The following is a 20539-nucleotide window of genomic DNA, read 5'->3' on the forward strand; positions in this document are numbered from 1 at the left end:
TGAGAAATGGATGAAAGGATCCAGGGAGTACTTTAAAATTACATAAAGAGAAACAATACATGTGACAGAATTCTTTCAGCTACTTCTGATCTTTTTTGTGGATACTTTGGGTGTCATTTCTACTTTTTCACAATTTTTTTCTTTTGCCAATTTTTAAATTGTCAAAAAAGGTATAATTTTGTATTCCCAGTATTAAACATTTTTAATTCGAATTTATATTATTTCTCCATGGATTAAAGACCTGTATTTGAAAAAAATAACTTAAAAATTTTTAGAATAAAATATTGAAGGATATTTGTATGGTTAATCAGGACAAAAGCACAATACACAGCAGAACAGAATCAACATTACAGTGTTCAAATTCTGTGCATCAAAGTTAAAAGACAGCCCATAAGGAGAACATATTTGTAATGCATGTAACCAGAAAAATTGAAGATTCCAAATATGTAAAGTTTTAGCTACAAATCAATGAAAAATCCAAACAACCCAATAATAAAATGGGCAAAGAATATTAAGAGGCAAGTCACAGAATAGCAAAACTGAATGTCAAAGAAGCTTAACTAGTAATCAAAGAAATGAAAATTAAAATGAGATACCATTTGGTACTCATCATATTGGCAGTAAAACAGCTGACAATATCATATGTCAGTGAAGATGTAGAGAAATGAGATTATAATTGGTAGAGCAAGTTTGGAGAGCAATTCAGTAAAGTCTATTAATGTTGAAAGTGTGCATACACTATAGTGCTACCATCTCAGTTCCAGGGACATATCCTAGAAAACATCTGAACCTGTGACCCTGGGATTAAGATGTAAGAATGTAAGAATGTTCATTTTGGCATTGATCAGAATAGTGAAAAATTGAAAGCAACCTTAATGTTCATCAATGGGAGGATGGCTACATTGCAGAATAATTATAAAAGAGAATGTAAATGAATGAAATAGAGCCTGCTGTTGAATGGAAAAGCAAGTCACAGAGTAATATACATAAAGTTTAAATGAAACAAGTACGACAAAGCCTTAAAATTTCTTGAATATGATTGATTAGTGATTTCTTGGAGTTTAAAAAATATTTTCTCTGCATAGCTGAAGATTTCATTCTAAAACATTTATAGAAGGACACAATCTGAAAGAAAAGTTTTAAGCTTATTGAAATTTAAATAGAAAATTTAAATATAAAATTTAAATTTAAGTTAAATGTAAACTAATGCTAAATTCAGAAGCATGCAGTGTTAATTGGAAATGTTTGAAAAAATTCCATTTCATATAAAATGCTAAGCTTTTTACTTATAACCAAAACAATAGAGATCTGTCAACTTGATAAGAGTTGGCAGAATGAGTCTACATAAAAAGGAAAACAAAAAAAAGCAATAGGAAATGAGCAGGGCTTACTCCAATGGATAACCTGATTAGAATGCCTGTCACAGTATTTACTGATGTTGCTTATGTTTGCCAATATCTGTGTAAAGAGGTGTATTAGGCGGGATACAGTTTTAATGGCTGCCATGAAGAACCAAAATAAAAGTAGCTTAAACAAGGGAAAAATCTATTTGTCCCTCACACAATGGTCTGAGTTTAAGTAGTTCAGGACTAAAATAGCAGCTCTGCATTGGCAGGGACCCAGACTCCTTTGATCTTGTTGCTTTGTCATTCTCAACATACAACCTCCTCATATGGTCCAAGATGGTCGCTCCAGCATTCACCATCATGTCCACATTTCATCCAATAGGAAACAGATATAAAGAAAGTGGAGGACATGCTCCTTCTTTGTGAGGAATACTAGTAAGTTTCTCGTGTTAGTTCTGCTTATGTTCCATGATTATACCTGGCACATAGGGAGGCTGAGAAAGTCTTTGTTCTGGGTGTCCATGTGCCCAGTTAAAATTCAAGAGTTCTAGTTTTAAGCTTATGAAAGGAGAATGGATATTGGGAAATAATTAGGAATCTCTGCCCAAGTGGTGAAAATCATTCTTTAACAGCTGGTACAAGATTCTTCTTATAAAGGGAAGTGTATTGTTTAGGGAAATATATTTATGGGTTAGTTGGGTATAAAAATAAAAGCATCAGGGCAAAGTCTAGGAAGAGAAGGTAGGATAAAAGGAGTTTGGATATTTCTCTGCATGGGTAAATGAAGGTATCAGGAAGAGGAGAAAGGGAGGGCTACCAAGTTACTTGACAAAGAATCTAGACTCTCCAAATTTTTATCAGGTCTGCCATTTAAAGAAAGCCTCTGTGAGGTTGGGTTTTATGTATGGGTTAGAATCTAGGAAGGGGTTAAGTTTCATGTGCAAGTCAATAATATGCATGATAAAGAACAGTGAAACAGTTCACGAATGTAGGCACTCAGAATCACCCTCCATGGGCTTGGTGTCCTTGAACCCAATTTTGGAGAGTAATTTCTCTATAGTTTCCTGGGTGTTCATAGTGACAGTCCTCTTTCACATCTTCTAGATATGAAAAGTAGACCTGAGTTCTAGGAAGAACACAGCCCAGGCTCCAGCTGCAGACCTTACTAAACTCAGTCTGATCTTGGGAGAGTCCATTCACCCCTCTCTGTCCCAGCTTCCCCTATCACTAAGAGAAAAAGTACAACACCAAGACTCCACACCAGAACACTGTGAGAACTTCTTCACAAGGTTTGTTTGAGAATTTTGATGAATATAGTCACAAAGAAATCCAAACTTAAATGCTGGTCGTGGCTTCGAAAATTCTCCAAAAATTGATTCTGGGATTTTAAAAAGTTATTATTTCGTGGCTTAAGCTAAAATATATATATTTAAATGATTATTATTTAAAAATTTCTTTGTATCTCAAGTGGACTCAGCTAAATGATCATTTATTCATTCACAATGATAGGTGCTATGGGAAGATAACACAATGTATTAGATATGGTCCTTGGCTTAATGTAGCTTTTTATTAACTGGTTAAGTCATTCATTGATTCAGAAAATATTTATTGAGCACCTACTATATGCCTGCCACTGGGCTGGGAACTGGGGATGAATGCGGAATGGGAAATACTGCCCACCCTCAAGACGTTTCCTATGGGTGAGGCAGACATGGACATAAACAAGAAAGTGTGATTCATGTTATCAAAGAGGAAGGTATAAGGTACTGTGCTTATTGATAGCAAATACACAAAATTTAAAGCCAGACTCATTTGTGGGATCTTTAAGATTAAAAAAAAAAACCCAAAAACTTCAGACTGGGAGGGCCCTCCCAGTTTTCAAAGCATCTGTGATTTTTCTGGTATTGTTTATAGAACAGAGCCTGAGAAAATCTTTTCTGCTAACAAGCCAGAATTTGGTTTATAATTAGACAAGAGGGCTCAACAACCAGGGGTGATGGAACATTGCCGAGAATCTTGGAGAGGACCAAAGGGAAGCAGTTTAAAATTAATTTAAATTTTGAGGTTTTAAAAATGTCCACTTATTTTCCATGGAAACCAAGCTCAACCTACCTCAGAGACTGGGTATTTACGGGTAGAATTATTTGTTGTGTATTTATGTGCTTTAATCACAAGTAGTGACTAATAAACACTATGTGCCATGCAGTGCTAGATGCTTTATATACATTATCCTATTTAGTTTTTAGAAACATCTTGTGTGGGAATGCTTAGTCCCATTTTATGAAACAGAGGCTCAGAAAATGTATTTTGTCTCAGTTTACACTGTGAGTGGGGCAGAACTAAGATTTGAACCCGGAGGCTATAAGATCCTAAGCCTTGTGCTCTCAGTCACAGCTACTACAGTGTATCCCAGATTCTATCATTTTTACAGTAAAACCATTTTAGCTGTCAGTCATTTACATTTTATACCCTCTCTCCTACTCCCAAAAACACAAGTAATAAAATACATTATAATAACATATAATAGAAAAGCAATTACAATAAAGATAAAAAGGAAATCAAAAGCCTTTGAGGCAGGTACAAGATAATCACACTAAAGTAATCATTTTCCATAAATGTTTGTTGAGTGAACAAATGAGTGAATTAAAGTAAAATCAGACATTTTAAGCTTAGAAGTTCCTAGAAGCTAGAGCAAAAAGGGAACCATGATGAGTTATGTATCTAATGTAAGAAAACATGGAAGCTGGGCAAAACAAGTTATTGTGTGGTCTTTAATAATAGAGGTAAGGTAAATGATGATATCTTCAACTGCAGTATTTTAGAAGAAACAGAAGTGATCTATATATAACAGTTATTTTTCTAATAGATGATCTAATATCATCTCTAAAAGAGATGATAAATCCTTATGAAGCATTTCTATGAAGAGTTAAGCTAATATGCTCTAGGTAGGCCTCTTTCTGTTATTCTAATACGATGAGTCTGGTTTTTCAGTTGCAGGAAAAGCCCTCTGCCCAGAGAAGACATTCCTGTACAGGGAAAGAGTGTGGCACTAGAATGTTGTGGGTCTTGTGGCTACCTTCTAGCCCTTGGCTTTAAGCAAGTCCCTTAGCCTGCTTCAGCATCCTCAGCTGTAAAGAAGGTAACAGGATCTACTTTAAAAAGTTTTTTAAGTACTAGGATAATTATATGTAAAATGGCAGGTCAGGACATAATGAGTATGATGATGATTGTCTAGTTTTCTTTGATTCTTATTTGCAGCCAGGGAGGTCTAAGTTTGTTTCAGTTGCTTTTGGTTTTACACATTTTTTTCATGGTGTTTGTTTATATAAAGTAGATTTGGAGTTTACTAGATAATATGCTTCATGAAGATAGAAAATGTATCAGTTTTGTGCTCTGTTGTATGCCCAATGACTGGCTCAGACCAAGGGCTCAATAAATATGTATTGAATGAATGATTGAATGAATAAATGAATGAATGAATTAGGGTGAAGTGGGGAGTGCTTGTGCCCATAACTGTACTCATCCTCATTACACCATGCATCAAGTTTTCTGATTTGGAAATCTTTCTAATATCACATTGCCCCTGAGGATGAGGGGTCCAGTCTTCCAATACCCTCATTGGTCTGAATGATAATTCACACGTTTCCCTTTCTACTATTGCTGAAGATCTGTTTGATTTGATTTTCATAATTACCTTCTCCATCTTATTTCCTTTTACCTTTTCGGAGGGAGAAGAGGAACTCCAGCTCTGATTATAACTTCAGATTTCATATGTGATTGTTATAGACACATTCTGCTCATTTTATCTTGTAGATAGTAGCTTTGCTTTTTCAATATAGTACGTTTAGCAATTGAGCCCAGGGAAGCCCACATTTGTGGATAGATGCTTTAATATTACGCTATAACACTTTAATAAACTATCCACTAATGAAAAAGCCCATGATTGGTTGTATTAACCATTGGCTATAGATTCACAGAGAAGATATTACCAAAGTGATTTATAGAGACTTATGCTTAGCACTGAATTTTAAAAATCAATTAAGAAAAAATGTTAATAAACCGAGTATTTAATATTCATAAGATATGGAATCATAAATCAGAAAGGATGGAAGAAACTTCCAAGGAGATCTTTTAGGAGGAAAAAAAATGAAAGGAGGTGGCATCGACAAAATGAAACCTAGTAATTAAAATCCAGTGAGTAATGATCTACTTTCTTTATAAAATGATACTGGGCCTCATTCTGATGACAATCTGATTCTCTTTGATAAGTATAGTAGCAGGGAGGGACAATATTTTGAAAATGGGCTTTGTTAAAAGAACAAAGCTTTCACTCTTTTCAGCCTCATCTGTGATATCTGATCCCCAAATCTGATACACATTCCCTTCCTCTGCCTACCAATAGGAAAGGGGGGGATGGGCTGAGAGCATCCTATGTCTGAAACAGTTTTTCATTTTCTAGTGAGATGTGTCTCCCTAAAGTGTCACCTTGCCTTATATCCTTTCGATATAACAGATGATGATGTATTATTGTAGTAGGAGTATGAGTTCGTTTCTGAAATGTAAAACCCAAGAGATAGGTATAGGTATTCAGCTCATCTTTTGCCTATTGCTCAAGTCTTGCTTGTAAGACACCAACCTGACAACTTATGCCCAGGGTATAAAGTCTAATTGGCTGTGCTGGACCAGGGGAGAAAATTGCCTGACATTGGTAGAAGTGTTCTCAAAGGCCATAGGCTCCATGGTCCAGGAAGAAAGATTTCAGCCACATCTGCAGAGGTATCACTAAGATGTCAGGTCCAGCAGTGAGCAAGTTTAAATTGCTGGCGAGAAACTCAAGTGTGTGAAAAATAGACCTATTTTCCATTCTTCCAAGCTGTCATGATAATCAGTCTTGGTCATTATTGGGATTCTACTCTAGTGTTGTGTCAAGCTCTTACACATAGTACAACTTCATCAATTATGGGACACCATCCACAGCGTTCACCACGGGGCTACCCATTGTCCCAGACTGCAGGGGCCTTCTCTGCAGCTCACTGGTTTCTGCACCACATGCAGGGTGCCTGAATCTTTGGCAAGGCTTGGAACCCCTGGGCCTCAAGCCCAGACTTTCTAGAAACCCCTTGGAGTCATTTCTTGGAAGTCCCCTCACTACACATGGCAGAGTGAGAGTTCTTACTAATCTTCTACTTTCCAATCTTGAGAATATCTTTCCTCTAAAGCACTAAGTGTTAAATAAACCCAAGAGTTGAATAGTCAATTAGAGTATTAGCAATGCAGGGGCTTGGGTGCACACACACACACACACACACACACACACTTTTAGAAGAATTGATATTACAAAAAAATCATTTTATTGATCAAAAGAAATCTAAATGTAATTGGATTTCTTTTTTTTAATGTTTATTTATTTTTTTTTATTAAAAAAATTTTTTTTTCAACGTTTATTTATTTTTGGGACAGAGAGAGACAGAGCATGAACAGGGGAGGGGCAGAGAGAGAGGGAGACACAGAATCGGAAATAGGCTCCAGGCTCTGATCCATCAGCCCAGAGCCTGATGCGGGGCTCGAACTCACTGACCGCGAGATCGCGACCTGGCTGAAGTCGGACGCTTAACCGACTGCACCACCCAGGCGCCCCTAATGTTTATTTATTTTTGAGAGACAGAGAGAGACAGAGCACGAGCTGGGAAGGGGCAGAGAGAGGGAGACACAGAATCTGAAACGGGCTCCAGGCTCTGAGCTGTCAGCACAGAGCCCCGCACAGGACTCGAACTCCCAAACTGTCAGATCATGACCTGAGTCAAAGTCATATGCTTTACCGACTGAGCCACCCAGGCACCCTTAATTGGATTTCTTTTTATTGATGTTATGGGTTAATATTTTTTCTATGTTGATTTATGTTTGGAGAATGGTAATGTTGGCACCATATTCCTCTCAGTCAGGATCTCTAAAATTCTAAATCTTGCCCACAAGTCACTTCTCTTCTCTCTCTCCTCTCAGGTTACCATTAAAATATTTTTGAAGAGGTCTTTCAGGGGTTTTCTACTTTTTCCCCAGTTGGATATATGGGACCATGGGGGTGGGTAGGCAAAGAAAAGGAAATGCACAAGATCTATCTACTTGCGTAGAGTGGTGGCTTTTCTGGAGGGACTGGAGAATAGAGGGACAACACACATATATCCCATTAATATCCTGCTTCACAGTTCATTATAAGAAGTTATAAACATGATAGAAACAAAATTTGAAAACTGTTTGTATTTAGATTTTTGGGGTTCAAAGCAAGGAATCATAACTACCAGGTAAAAGGGGACTGTGTTTATGGGTGAAATGCCCATTCTTTCTTTCTGACAATTTATTTCAAATGGCACTGAAAGTTCTTGCATTTGTCGTAGTTGAAGGAAGAGCTCTTTCCAGTAATTTTTTCAACACCCAAGATGGATTTTTTTAAAGTTTATTTATTTATTTTGGGGAGGGGGAAGGCAGAGAGAGGGAGAGACAGAATCCCAAGCAGGATCTACTCTGTCAGTGCAGAGCCCGACATGGGGCTTGAACCCACAAACTGGGAGATCATTATCTGAGCTGAGATCAAGAGTCAGACACTTAACTGACTGAGCCACCAGGTGCCCCAGCATGGATTCTTCAAGAAACAAAATATTTAGTTATTTTTTGTATTTTTGCCTCTTGGAACAGATTTTTGCCCTCTAAAATACATTCTGTTCTACCCTGCCTTTTACATGAAAGAAGAGGACACAATTTACCTCTCTCTGCAGCTCCCCAACACTCACTCTCTTCTGGGTTTTCATATTAAACAGAGTCCTCTCATATTTTCGGGAAAACTTTGGTCTCCTGCTTGTGGCCACCTCTCACCTTGTTCTAGATTCTTTTCTGGTTTGCTGATGAGCATTTGTTATCAGAGAGGAAACCAAGCACCTTGACTTGGGAGGATACCTACCAAATAACAGCAAATGGGCTCTGGGCCAGGACCCAAGCCTGGCTTTGATGCAGAGCCTTCGTGGCAGCCATTTTAATGACATTATCAACTTTAATTGAGGAGGGTCTATTAAATGAAAGTGAAGTCCAGTGTATTTGATGTTCTAAATTAAACTTCATAAGACACCAAGATATAGATACTTTAATCTTCTTTTTATAGTTGTTCTAGTAGATCCCAGAACAGTTCAGAAACTTGCCCAATGCTCTTAGACTTGACACAAGTTTTTGAAACTATGGGTCACAATCCATTGGCAGGTCATGAAATCAATCTAGTGGGTCAAGATCAGTGTTTTAAAAATTAGAATAAAATAAAATAGAAAATATCAGAATAGATGACACATAGAAGCCTAAGCATTTTTGTTTATGAACTTTTATTTCAGTCACACATATATGAATGTGTGTGTGCGTGTGTGCATTTGTGGTCTGCGTTGTGGTATGAAATTTATTTACTATTTGGGTCCCAATTCAAAATATTTGAACAACTGTGGTCTGCACTTCCCCAGAGAGTGAGGTTGTTTAAATGTGACTTCTGGGAATATGGTTGACATCAGAACTCTTTACAACCAAAGCAGATGAGATGAATGGTCTACTATTTATTCAAGAAAAGTTAGAATTTCCTTATAAAGCTGTGGACATAAAACCATTGAAGCACTGGGATATTTGCTTGAATTCAAAAGACCACTAGGGACCATCCCAAGTGACCATCTAAATCACTGAAGAGTTTCATGGTTAGTAGACACTGTCTATTTTACCCTGAAGGACAATAGCTGCTATCGTTCACTGAACGATAGCAGCTATTGTCCTTCAGGGTCCTTCAGGGTCACACAGGCTCTCTTTTAACCTTTTTAACAACTTTATGAGGTTGGTGTTGCTGCCCACAGCTTAAGATGAAGACACTGGATACACAAATGATGACTGAGTCAGGTGCAGCTTGGCTTCTACACCATTAGGTCTAATTTAGAGGGAGGGATAGTGATACCATATCTTCTCTCGGAGTCTGTTCCCTCAGTGTTTAACAACTTAATTTTTTTCTGATGAAAGATTTTCTCTGAATCTAATTTAGATTGCTCATGCTACAGTTGAAACCCTTTTCCTCTTTGTCTCCTTTGTGGTGACAGAGAACAGCTGGTCACCCTCCCAATGACAATGATGTGTCGTCAAGAAGGGGACAGTAATTGTCCTCCTTCAGAACCAACAATATCAGCTCCTTGGACCATTTTTCCTCGGCCCTATTTTCCACCAACCCTTCAATTACTTCTTTGTTTCTTGTCCAGTCCTTTGAGAATGGCTCCACAGCCTAACTCCTTACCAGCCCTGGATGTGAGACAAGACAAAGTTTGGGCACTTCTAGTTTATGTTCCCCTGAACTTCCCTAGAATGGGCAACAAAAGGCTGATTTCTAATCTGCATTCAACCTCAGGGGCTCCTCCCAGACCCTTCACACCCAGATCTTGGCTTCCTATGCTTGTACTCACATCCAGAGAGGACACACAGTCTTCACTGTGTGCTAAAGTTCATCACAGGCCCCTTACCTGCCCCACAGCAGGCTGCTCTCCCCCACTCCCCGAATATCCTCACAACTTTCCCTTCTTTAAAGGCTCAGCTCTGCCTGATGACCAGAAGGGTGTGATCTCACTCACCTCTGACCACCTGGACACCTTTCCTATTTCTCTCTAAGCCCTTTTGACTTTCTGACTCAGAATCTTTATGTACATATCATTCATTTAAAACACTAATTTGCAGTTTAATTTTTAAAACAGGCAGTATGTGCATATAGTATACAATCCAAAAGGTATAGAAAGTACACACAGCAAACATTTTTCCTAATACCTTGTCCCCCAGAAGCAGGCAACCAGTGTTACCAGTTTCTTATATATCATTTCAGACACATCCTACGTATCCAATTTGTGATTTTATGTGTGTGTATATATATGTGTGTGTGTATATATATGTGTGTGTGTGTGTATGTGTGTGTGTGTATATACACACATATATGTATACATACATATATATGTCTATGTATCTAAATACATATACACACATGTGTGTATCCACAAATTGGATAAGTACTACACACATTTTTCTGTACTTTCTTTACAATGAGTAGTTTAGCTTGAATGCTATATCAATTATGAGTTCATAAAGCGCTTCCCTGGGGCACCTGGGTGACTCAGTTGGTTAAGTGACCAACTTCGGCTTGGATCATAAACTCACAGTTTGTGAGTTCAAGCCCTGCATCAGTGTCTCTGCCTTTAGTGCAGAGCCCTTTTGGGAAACTCTCCTCCTCTCTCTCTCTGCCCCTCCCCAGCTCACACTCTCTCTCTCTCAAAAATAAATAAACATTACAAAAAAAAGAGCTTCCCCATCTTCTCTGTGGCTGTATAAGTTTCTATTCCATGGGTATACCCTAATTAATGTCACCAGTCTCTACTGAAACACATTTTGTTTTAAGAGCATAGGCCTTGGAATCAGACTACCCTGACAGAGTTCTGGTTCATCACTGATTAGTATATGATGTTGGCTATATGTTAACTTACTTAACTTCTCTGTGCCTCCTTTTCTTGTCTATAAAATGGGAATTATAACAGTACCTCCTTCCTAGGCCTGTTGTGAGGACTAAATATGAGAATCAGTGTAAAGTGCTTTGAACAGTGAGTGGCACATAGTAAGCTCTCAATAAATGTTAGCTTTTTATTAGGTTGTTTCCCAAATTTTGCTATTGCATCCTATGCTTCAGGGAACAGCCTTGGACATAGGAGTGCTATCCAAATATATAACAACCCTTACAGCACAAGCGCCAATCAATCAGAATGAGGCTGGCCACAGTGCTGAAGCATGGTCCTGGAGGCCCCTGCAGTATCAGGTGTTACTTCTTCTTTTTTTTTTTTTTTAATGTAAATTTTAGTTAGCCAACATACTGCGCAATGTTGATTTGAGGAGTGGAATTCAATTCAGTGATTCATCATTTACATACAACAGCCAGGGCTCATCACCAAGTGCCCTCCTTAATAGCCATCACCCATCTAGCCCATCCTGTACCCACCTCCTCCATCCACCCTCAGTTTGTTCTTTTGAAATGCCTGGTTGCAGCAAGGTCTGGGGTTTGGGGAAGGGGCTGGATGGGCAGGGCAGGAGTAGGCAGCTGGGTGGGCTCAGGACAGCTATGTTTCCCAACAAATAAGAATTTTAATATTTTAATCATCAGTACAGTACATCTGGAGCATACTAGGTGAATTTAGCACTGTGTTCAAGTATCACTTCACACATCTGAGTGAGTATCTTTTAGGATAGACTCCGGGAAGGGGAATTACTAGGTAAAAGGTTGTATGCACTTGCAATCTGTTCTCCTTGGAGATTGTACCAATATACATCCCCACCAGCAATATGTGAAAGTACTTGTTTCTTCATCCTCACTGGCACGATATGTTAGCAAACTTCTTTTTATCTTTGCCCATCTGATGGGTGAAAAATGATATCTCAGTATAGCTTGAATTTCTCTTATTATGATTGAATATGAATGTCTTTTATGTGTTATCAGCCATTTATATATCCTTTGTTGTCTTTTATTATGGTTCTTATTATGATTGAGTTTAAATGTCTTTTTTATATGTTGGAAAAAAAGAGAGGGAAGCAAACCATAAGAGACTCTTAACGATAGAGAACAAACTGAGAGTTGCTAGAGGGAGGTGGGGGGGGGATGAGCTAAATGGGCAATGGGGATTAAGGAGGGACTTGTGATGAGCACTGGATGTTATACATAAGTGATGAATCATTCAATTCTACTCCTGAAACCAATACTACACTATAGGTTAACTAACTAGAATTTTAAAAGTTGAAGGAAAAAAGTCTTTTCATATGTTTAACAGTCATTTGTGCAACCTCTTATATGTATCATCTTTGCATGTATTTTACCCATTTTTCCTTTGTGTTGTTGATCTTTTTCTTATTGATTTGTAAAAGCTCTTCATATATAATGTGCCACTCATTCTTTTAGTTAACTGTAGAGATTTTATGAGCACCTGTAATAGGCTTGGTGCTGTGTGAGGACTAGAGATCGAGAAACTAAAAAAACAGCACTACAGGACTTGCCTTCAAGGAGCTTGCAAACTAGTAAAGGAGACAGATGAGGAAATAAACAATTGCAATAATGAATAAAAAGTGCATGGAGGGGGGTGAACATGGAGTGCTTTGAGGGTACAGAAAATAGATAACATTTTCACATGGACCATGCTGATTAGGGAATTCTGCAAAGGTTGAACAAAGTCTTTATTAAACCAGATGTTTAATAAATGATTGTTCTATGTGTAAAGACAGACATTTTAAGTACCTTGTTTGCCTCTTCTGTTTCAGTGTCATGATTTTGTAAGGAGACCAGCATTATGATTTTCACCATATCTGATGCTGCTCTATTGTCATGGTCTATATTTGGTTCCTGGAAAAACAAAATGAATAGTGTAAATACAATGTCACCACCATTATAAAAGTCTGAAAATATGCCTTCTTGATGATAAGTAGCTTTCTCCCTATTGAAGAAAGATAGCTTACCATTGAGCTACCAGTTGAATTTTCCAAACAGATGGGGGCCTTTTCAAATATAAAATGGACCATGCCCTCAAATGTTTTCTTTATTCTACCTATTAATCATCTTTTTAGCAGCCTCTGGGTTTAAAATGCAGGTTGGACATAATATAGTACTCAGGCCCAACACTGACCTTCATCTTTCTATTATATCTTTTATTGAGAACCTGCTGTGAATGTTTCACATCCAATTAACCCGTAGAGCGGCACATGGCATTAAATGGGTCATCCTATTTTAAGACTATTTTTTATAAGAGTTGAATGCGGTTTGGACAATCCACTCCAGCTGGGGCTGGAACAATTGAACACAAGCCTTGGGCAGAACAAAAGTTCTAAACAGCATCCCTTATGTGTTGTTTGTAGTGCACCGCAGACTTTTGCAAGTCATAAACCCTCTAAGCAGCTTGTACTTTATCCACTGGGGTTGAGAGCCACTGCGTCAGCTCCCAGCAGTGCCAGAGGAAAGAACTCCGTGTTCCTATCAGGAAGACTTCATGTTGTCTGACTTAATAGACTGGGCCAGCTATGTAATCTGTGGGGCTCTGTGGAAAATGAAAATATGAGACCCTTTGTCAAAAAATTATTAAGAATTTTCAAAACAATGACAATAAACCATTCAACTAAGCACAAGGCCTTCTAAGTGAGGGACCCTGTATGACTGCATAGATTGCATGCTCATGAACAGCCATGCAATTAACAGCTCCTGTTAATGGGCCACTGAAAGCTGCAATGGATCAGCACAGCACAGATCCCTGGGACCGCAGATGTGGAAGGGCCCTTGGCAGTCATCTGATTGAATATCCTCATTTTGTAGGTGAGAAAGCTGGGGCTTAGAGAGATAAGGTGAGTTGCCCCCCAACCACTGGTGGGATAAGCAGAGGCAGATCTATAACTATAAATTTTTTTTAATGTTTATTTATGTTTGAGAGAGAGAAAGAGAGAAATCATGAGCAAGGGAGGGGCAGAGAGAGGTGGAGACACAGAATCTGAATCTGAGCTGTCAGCACAGAGCCTGATGTGGGGCTCCAACTCACGAGCTGTGAGATCATGACCTGAGCCAAAGTTGGATGCTTAACCAACTGAGCCACCCAGGCGCCCCTGGATCTAAAACTATAGACATAATGTGACAGAAATATGTGGAGAAGAGAGGTACAGATTACTTGTCCCACCCTGAAATTTATAATTTCACCTACTATAAAACCATGACTTATGTTACACGTTTTTAAGTAGCTAATTTTGTGTACCTCTGAGAGTTCTATCACATTTCTATTAATAACGTAGCTTTCTCCCCATTGAAGAAAGATAGCTTTCCTACCAGGGAATATGAATGGAATGTGTGTCCTTTCTCTATTCCCTTTGCTTCCTTCCCCACCAAATTATGCCCTGAATCTATACCCCATCAACCTGGATTCTATGATCTTTTGACTAACCAGTGCTTAGTTAGAGCTACGCTGTGATCTTACAACTGTTTTATATTGAAATCTAGGCCTCATCAACATGTACATGTATAAGTGAAACAAAAGCTCCAGTAATTGGTACATACTTTTCTACTTTCAATGGTGATATTTGCTATACTATTTTAAACACATGCTCTATTTCATTGAAAACAAATAAATGCTGGTCATGACCCATTAACTTGATTTTATGAACCACTAATGGGTCATGTCACACAGTTCAAAAGACTCTGCTGCAATGTCCATGTTGCTTTTGTACTGGGAGGGGTAAGTGAGGATGGGAGGCATCACATAGGACATTTCCTCTGGAAAAGAGAAGAACCAACAAGGCCCCCATTTGCTGGCAAAGGGCAAGAAATAGACACATTTAGACCCTATTGGGAGAATATAAATTGGCCCAATCTTTCCGGAATCAGTTTGCTAAGTTTACTGTAGAATCTCAAGGATTTTAAGGATTTAGAATCTAAGGATTTAAGTACAAAGGGTGATCATTGCAATATTATTTATAATGGAGGAAAATTGGAAACAAGTGAAAGTTTCAACAGTAGGCAATTGGTCAATTGAGGGCTATATATATATATATATATATATATATATATGAACTGAATATTATGTTGTCATTAAATTAAGTTATATGTAAAAGATTTAGTGATATTAAAATATTTATGATACAGTAAAGGAGGAAAGCAGATTCAGAACAGTATATACCATATATCATTTTTATGAGATGAGAAGTTGTGATATACCTATTTGCATTGAAAGTTAAGAAGGAAATAGATCAGTATGGATAGTATATTCTCTGATTCTATAGGTTGTAAGAATATAAGTGAATTTTATTTTCTTCTTTATGATTATATGTATTTTCTATTTTTCTACAATTACCATTGCTACTTATGAACTAAAAACAATAACAACAGCAATAAAGGACTCCTCCAAAAAAGGGGGGGGGGCAAGGAAGATACAAAAAGCAAAGTGCATTTGATCTAGGATGAATGGAGAAGCTAACTTGAGACTTCCTAAGTACAATATAGTAATGTTCTATCTCATGGATTACATCTTAAAACAGGTTATGAATATTTTATTTTTAAAAGGTTCTGATTATTAAGATTGGTTGTCTGGGTTCAGATAAATGTTCAGCTATGTTCTTCACCATCTATAGGTGGGCTATCTCCGCAATGTAGACCCCATGACTTTAGGGAGTCACTTAAAAAAGGTGATGGCAGAGAGATGGGTCAGACTCTTGTATGGTTTCCAGTTTCTAGAAGATTTCACATCTGATGGTGCCTGGCAGTTGCTTCCCTTTGCTGTTTTTATACCATGCATTTTCATATGATATTTCATGTTGATTTTCACAATAATCCTATGTTGTGGACATCGTTTTCCATTATTATATTATTTTGGAGGGAGAAAACTAAGATCGAGAGATTGACTTGCAAAAGGTCATATGACAAAACCAGAGTCAGGACTCAAACCTACGTCCCTGACTCTTATATTAGCCCATGCTTTTGCCACTGCCCCTACCATGTTGTCCTAGGTCTTAGAAATTTTCTCTGGTTTGAGAGCATAGCTTCTTGAGGGTTGTGGTGCCTAACCAGAGAAAAGAAGTTAGTTAAGGCTGTAGTATAAGGACTGTTGCACACACACTTCTGCTAAGACCAGTTCAGTGTTGGGACAGAGATTTATACTCACATCCAGGAGTGAGCCAGTGGGGAAAGAGGTCAACTCGACTATCCATGCTCTCTTTCCTTCTCTCCTTTTGTGCTTTTCAGTGTCCCCACTGTGGTCACTGCCCTGTGAAGCTAAGTGCCCTGTTTCTGTTCTCTGACTGTGGTGGTCACACACACCTCCTGTCCCTAGGTTAGGTTGCACCCTTGCTACAATATTCACAGTGTACCTGTTCTGCTTCCCATTTGCTTCAGGATCTTTTATCATCCTTGATCTGTGAGAAACTCATTCATTAGGGTAGATGGGGGGAATTTTCAATTAAAAAAAGGAGGAATCCTCTAGCAGATAAAGAAGCCAAAGCATTAGTCAAAAAATATTAATTTCTATGAATAGAGATCTTTTTGTGACAGAATGGTTTTTCTGCTGCACACCTAATACTATACCAGAATTGATCACTAGCAATATGTTAATGACTTCCCTCGTCTGTATTCTATTCAGCAATTAATTAAAATATCCCAGTTCTGATAAGCATTTCATAAATATTTTGATCTCACTTTGCCTGGCTTAGTAGTAGAATAAAGTATAGGAGAAACTAGATCAGCTTTGAAGAAAACAAAGCTGTTTAAAGCCCACCTTTGTTGCTTTTGACAAGTCACTGAATCTCTAAGCCTTGGTTTCCTCATTTGTAAAATGGAGGTAATACTTCCTAGCTTCTAACTAATAAGGACTGAATGTAAGAAGCCCTCATGCCCCCAGTGATGTGCTGAGTTGGCTTGTCCCAGCTCATAAGAGACAACTGGTAAATTTTCAGGAGCTTTGTGAGTTGGTTGTTAAATATAGCCATTATTAAAAATTAAATAAACTTACAATTAAATACATTTTAAAAACAGAGGTAATAAATACTCAAAACTCATCACATGCTAGTTATTTTACTATATTTTACAATTATCTCTGCCCCTGTGGTTAATTCCATCTGTTGTATCTGTAATGTGGAAATACTAAATAATGATGTGCCACTGTACATTTCTTTCCAACCTTGGGTTGAGTAACATCTTGTTGATAGTGTGGCTACAATGAGAATATTTACACCACAGAAATGAGCAAAATCTATAAATCAGGACTTGATTTGTTGCTTTGTCGATTGTTTGGCCCACGGATATTTTTGTACAGCTTGCAAACTAAGAAGTTTCATATTTTTTAAAAATCTGACAGAGATCATATGTGACTGCAAAACTGAAATATTTACTTTTTGGCCCTTTAGAGAAAAGTTTGCTGAGTATAAAATGATAATAGTAAAGATTAAACTTAAAAGCACCTCATGCTTGTAGCTTTACATTGTGAGGAGCACACACCCAAAAATGAAGAAATGTCTTCCGATGTCTGAAAACTATTATTTGATTCATCAAAGAAGCTGCTTGCATCACTGATTAAGTGACGCAACATATATGTTGGAGCTGAAAGAGGGTGCAGTTTAATGAATATAATTTGTGTGACGGTAACAGTTCAACAGTACATTGCACACGTGATTTCATGACAGCAAATATACTAGGGAAAGCATCAGTGGACTAGAATACAGTTCCATTTGTTAAATCATGGTTGGAAACCAGTTACCAATACAAGAGAATTCAGCAAGTTAACTAAAAGCATTCTGTGAGAGTCAATTGGCTACATGGAATTTACAATACACAAAAATTTTATGTTTTATTATTATTTGTGAAACATGTTACACATCTGCTATATCTAAAAAGGCGAAACATGAGGATGTGTCTTTATATGTACTCACCTCCCTGAGAGCTGACTGTTAAACATTCCCGGGCATACTACTGCCCCTATCCCTATCTCTTCATGCGTCCTCCATACTCTGTTGAAAAACACTGGCCTTCGTTTACTTCATGGGATTCTCCAAGCTACCTCCTGGCTCAGAGCTTTGCTGCTGCCTTACCCTTGCCTGAAATTTTCTTCTCAATACCTTTCACTCTCAAGACACCTGAGTTCCTTCAGTTCTAGTCCAGCTGGGCAGATGTGATAGTATGAAATGCTAGGGAAAACAATAATCGCTAATGCTTAGATAGCATTTCTAGGTATCAGATTCTCTATATGTACTAGCATGTAGCACATATGAATTGATTTCATCTTTATAATAACCCCCATGAAGTGGGTAGTAATTATATGTCCATTTTACAGATGAGGAGATCTAGGGATGTTAAATAAAATCCTAAGGTCTAAGGTCACACAGCTCATACGTGCCAGAACTGAGATTTGGACACAAGTGATAGGTTCCAGAGTGCGTGTCCTCCACCATCACCTTCCACTGCTACTGGGGAGAATGAAATCATAGCATAGGCTCTTGCCATCCATGAAGAACTGGTCTGGGAGTCATGCAGGAGTCCTTCGGGGTGCCCAGAGCTGCAGAGCAGGGTGAGTGTCACCACAGACTCTCCAAATGGGAGGGGGTAATTTATAGGGCTAAGTTTCTCTTCTTCCTTGTGATGAAGGGTGTGTCTGGGGGCATGGTTCAGTATACAGGGAGTCCACAGGTAAAAGGAGTGTGAACCTGTAGGACCAACACATGCTATTTAACAAGAGGAGTAAAATCTACCATTCCTAACAGATTTTAATGTAGACCTTCCACTAACTTTACCGGGAACACTGGTGCTTGCACACACACACACACACACACACACACACACACACACCCATGTGTGTGCACAGGTATGCTACTTTGGAAAATTGTTCTTTTCTCAGCTCACTCATTGATTTAGCTAACAAATAGTTATGCAACCGTTTTTCCATGAGAGATACTATGCTAAGACCAGAGATGGATACAAACACAAGTTGGCTACCGTCCTTGTCCTTCAGAAATTTTGTTCTTGTAGAAGAGATAAGTAGGTAACATTAATAGACAAGGTCAGAAGAATTAAGGGACATTGAGGGAACTACAAATAAAGGGTGAGGAGGGTTTGGTGGGCAGCATAGAGACAGATGAAGAACGGGGTTGTCTTCAGGGAGAACACAGCAATTATGGTGGGCCTGGCAGACATGAAGATATGAAAGGAAGGCGATTTAAGCAAAAGGAAGAACTTGTGCAAAGGCATGGAGGTCTGAGAGCTTGGCATATGTAGGCAAGAAGTTAAGGTCTATGGAGAGACAGGATGTGAGAAAATGCTAGAGAGATAGATTAGGGCTAGATTGTCAGAAGGTGGAAGGGGTTCTAAATGTCAAACCATAGCATTTTAAAATTATTCTGTAGTCAATGGAAACCCATTGGGGGTTTTTGATTAGAAGAGCATCTAGCAGGGTGCTTGCTGGGTACAGGGTATGCAGACAACCAATCAATATTAGTTCAATTGATAAAGCAAAGAAATAATAATGGCTAAAATTTATTGTGCGCCTGCTGGCACTTTTTTTCAAACATTTTACACATTTTTAATTATGCAAGTAATTCTCATCACAGCCCATGAGATACTCCATTTCCATCTTCCAGATGAGGAAGCTAAGACTCAGAGAGGCTATGTGTCTTGCCGAGGGCTGTGACAAACAAGTAGGCATCTGACCAGAGCCCACGCTTTATGCCGCTATGCAACTTGGAAAGCAGAGAAAGAAAAGAGGAAAAGAGATATGAGGCCAGTGCCATTCTTCAAGAAGGAGACTGTGGTAGGCCCAAATTAGCAGAGGAACATGGTGGGCTGGAAATAAGAGACATTCCAAAGACAGAATCCACATGAATCTGTTATTACTTGATATAGGAGGCCCTGGAGAGGGAAGGGTCAAGAAGGCTCAGTTGCTAACTTCAGTCCCTGGGAGGTGGTGGAGCTATTAAAAGAAATTGGGGATGGGGGGAGGGGAGAGGACAGTTCCAGTTTAAGGCCTTGGTGCAGAAACCTGGGTTCTCAGAATCCTGCAGGCAGTCTGAGGAGAAATGTTTTAAAAGGCAAGTTTCAGGGCTCCTTGACTGGGTCCCATTCCCTACTCTGGGGCTCTGGGAGTTTGTCCTGGGAATCTCGAGGCTCTCCCAAGGTTCCTTTCTATGTTTATATCATTTATCAGGGAAAGGATTGTTAATGACTAATCTGTGTTCATGAGGCACAGAGCCAAGGAAGAGATGTTGCTGCTGAGCCGGAAGGCCGCCTGTGATCATCTACAGATTTTGCTAGAACTCTCTCCTCTTCCTCCTCCTCCTCACCCCACTGTCTCCTGGACTCACCCCAATGCAAACCCAGGTTCTGAACATTTGTAGCAGAATTGCTGCGATTTGGAGGAAGACTGGACTCAGAATCCTCCCAGGGCCTTGAAAGTTCATCTCTGACCTGAGACAATCCAAGTGAGTACCTAATTCCTCTGGGAGGGGGTGTCTATCTCAAGGCAACAGAGGGGAAGTTATCATTTAAAATTTTTCTTTAACGTTAAGAAGTGTGGTCGATGAACGAATTCTAAGTTAGTAGAGTTTGATGTAAAATCCTGAAAACAAGAAGGGAGAGAAACAGAAACTAAAAACAAACAAAAAGC

General features: G+C 38.6%; 1 protein-coding gene and 1 long non-coding RNA gene across 3 annotated transcripts in view; one reads left to right on the forward strand and one right to left on the reverse strand.

The window, feature by feature from the left end:
* The window catches only part of LOC115519489, a 35625-nt gene that overhangs the window by 13676 nt on the left and 1410 nt on the right, over positions 1-20539 (reverse strand). The window contains exon 2 of the long non-coding RNA XR_003970525.1: positions 12664-12768. This is a non-coding gene — a long non-coding RNA (uncharacterized LOC115519489). The remainder of the gene's footprint in view (positions 1-12663; positions 12769-20539) is intronic.
* Positions 20165-20539, forward strand: part of NR1H4 (nuclear receptor subfamily 1 group H member 4) — a 74917-nt gene continuing 74542 nt past the window's right edge. For both annotated transcript variants that reach the window (XM_030323487.1, XM_030323488.1), the window contains exon 1: positions 20165-20354. The gene's annotated coding sequence lies outside the window, so the exon portion shown is untranslated. The remainder of the gene's footprint in view (positions 20355-20539) is intronic.

Source organism: Lynx canadensis, chromosome B4 (assembly GCF_007474595.2).
Source record: "Lynx canadensis isolate LIC74 chromosome B4, mLynCan4.pri.v2, whole genome shotgun sequence".
Classification (NCBI taxonomy): Eukaryota; Metazoa; Chordata; class Mammalia; order Carnivora; family Felidae; genus Lynx; species Lynx canadensis.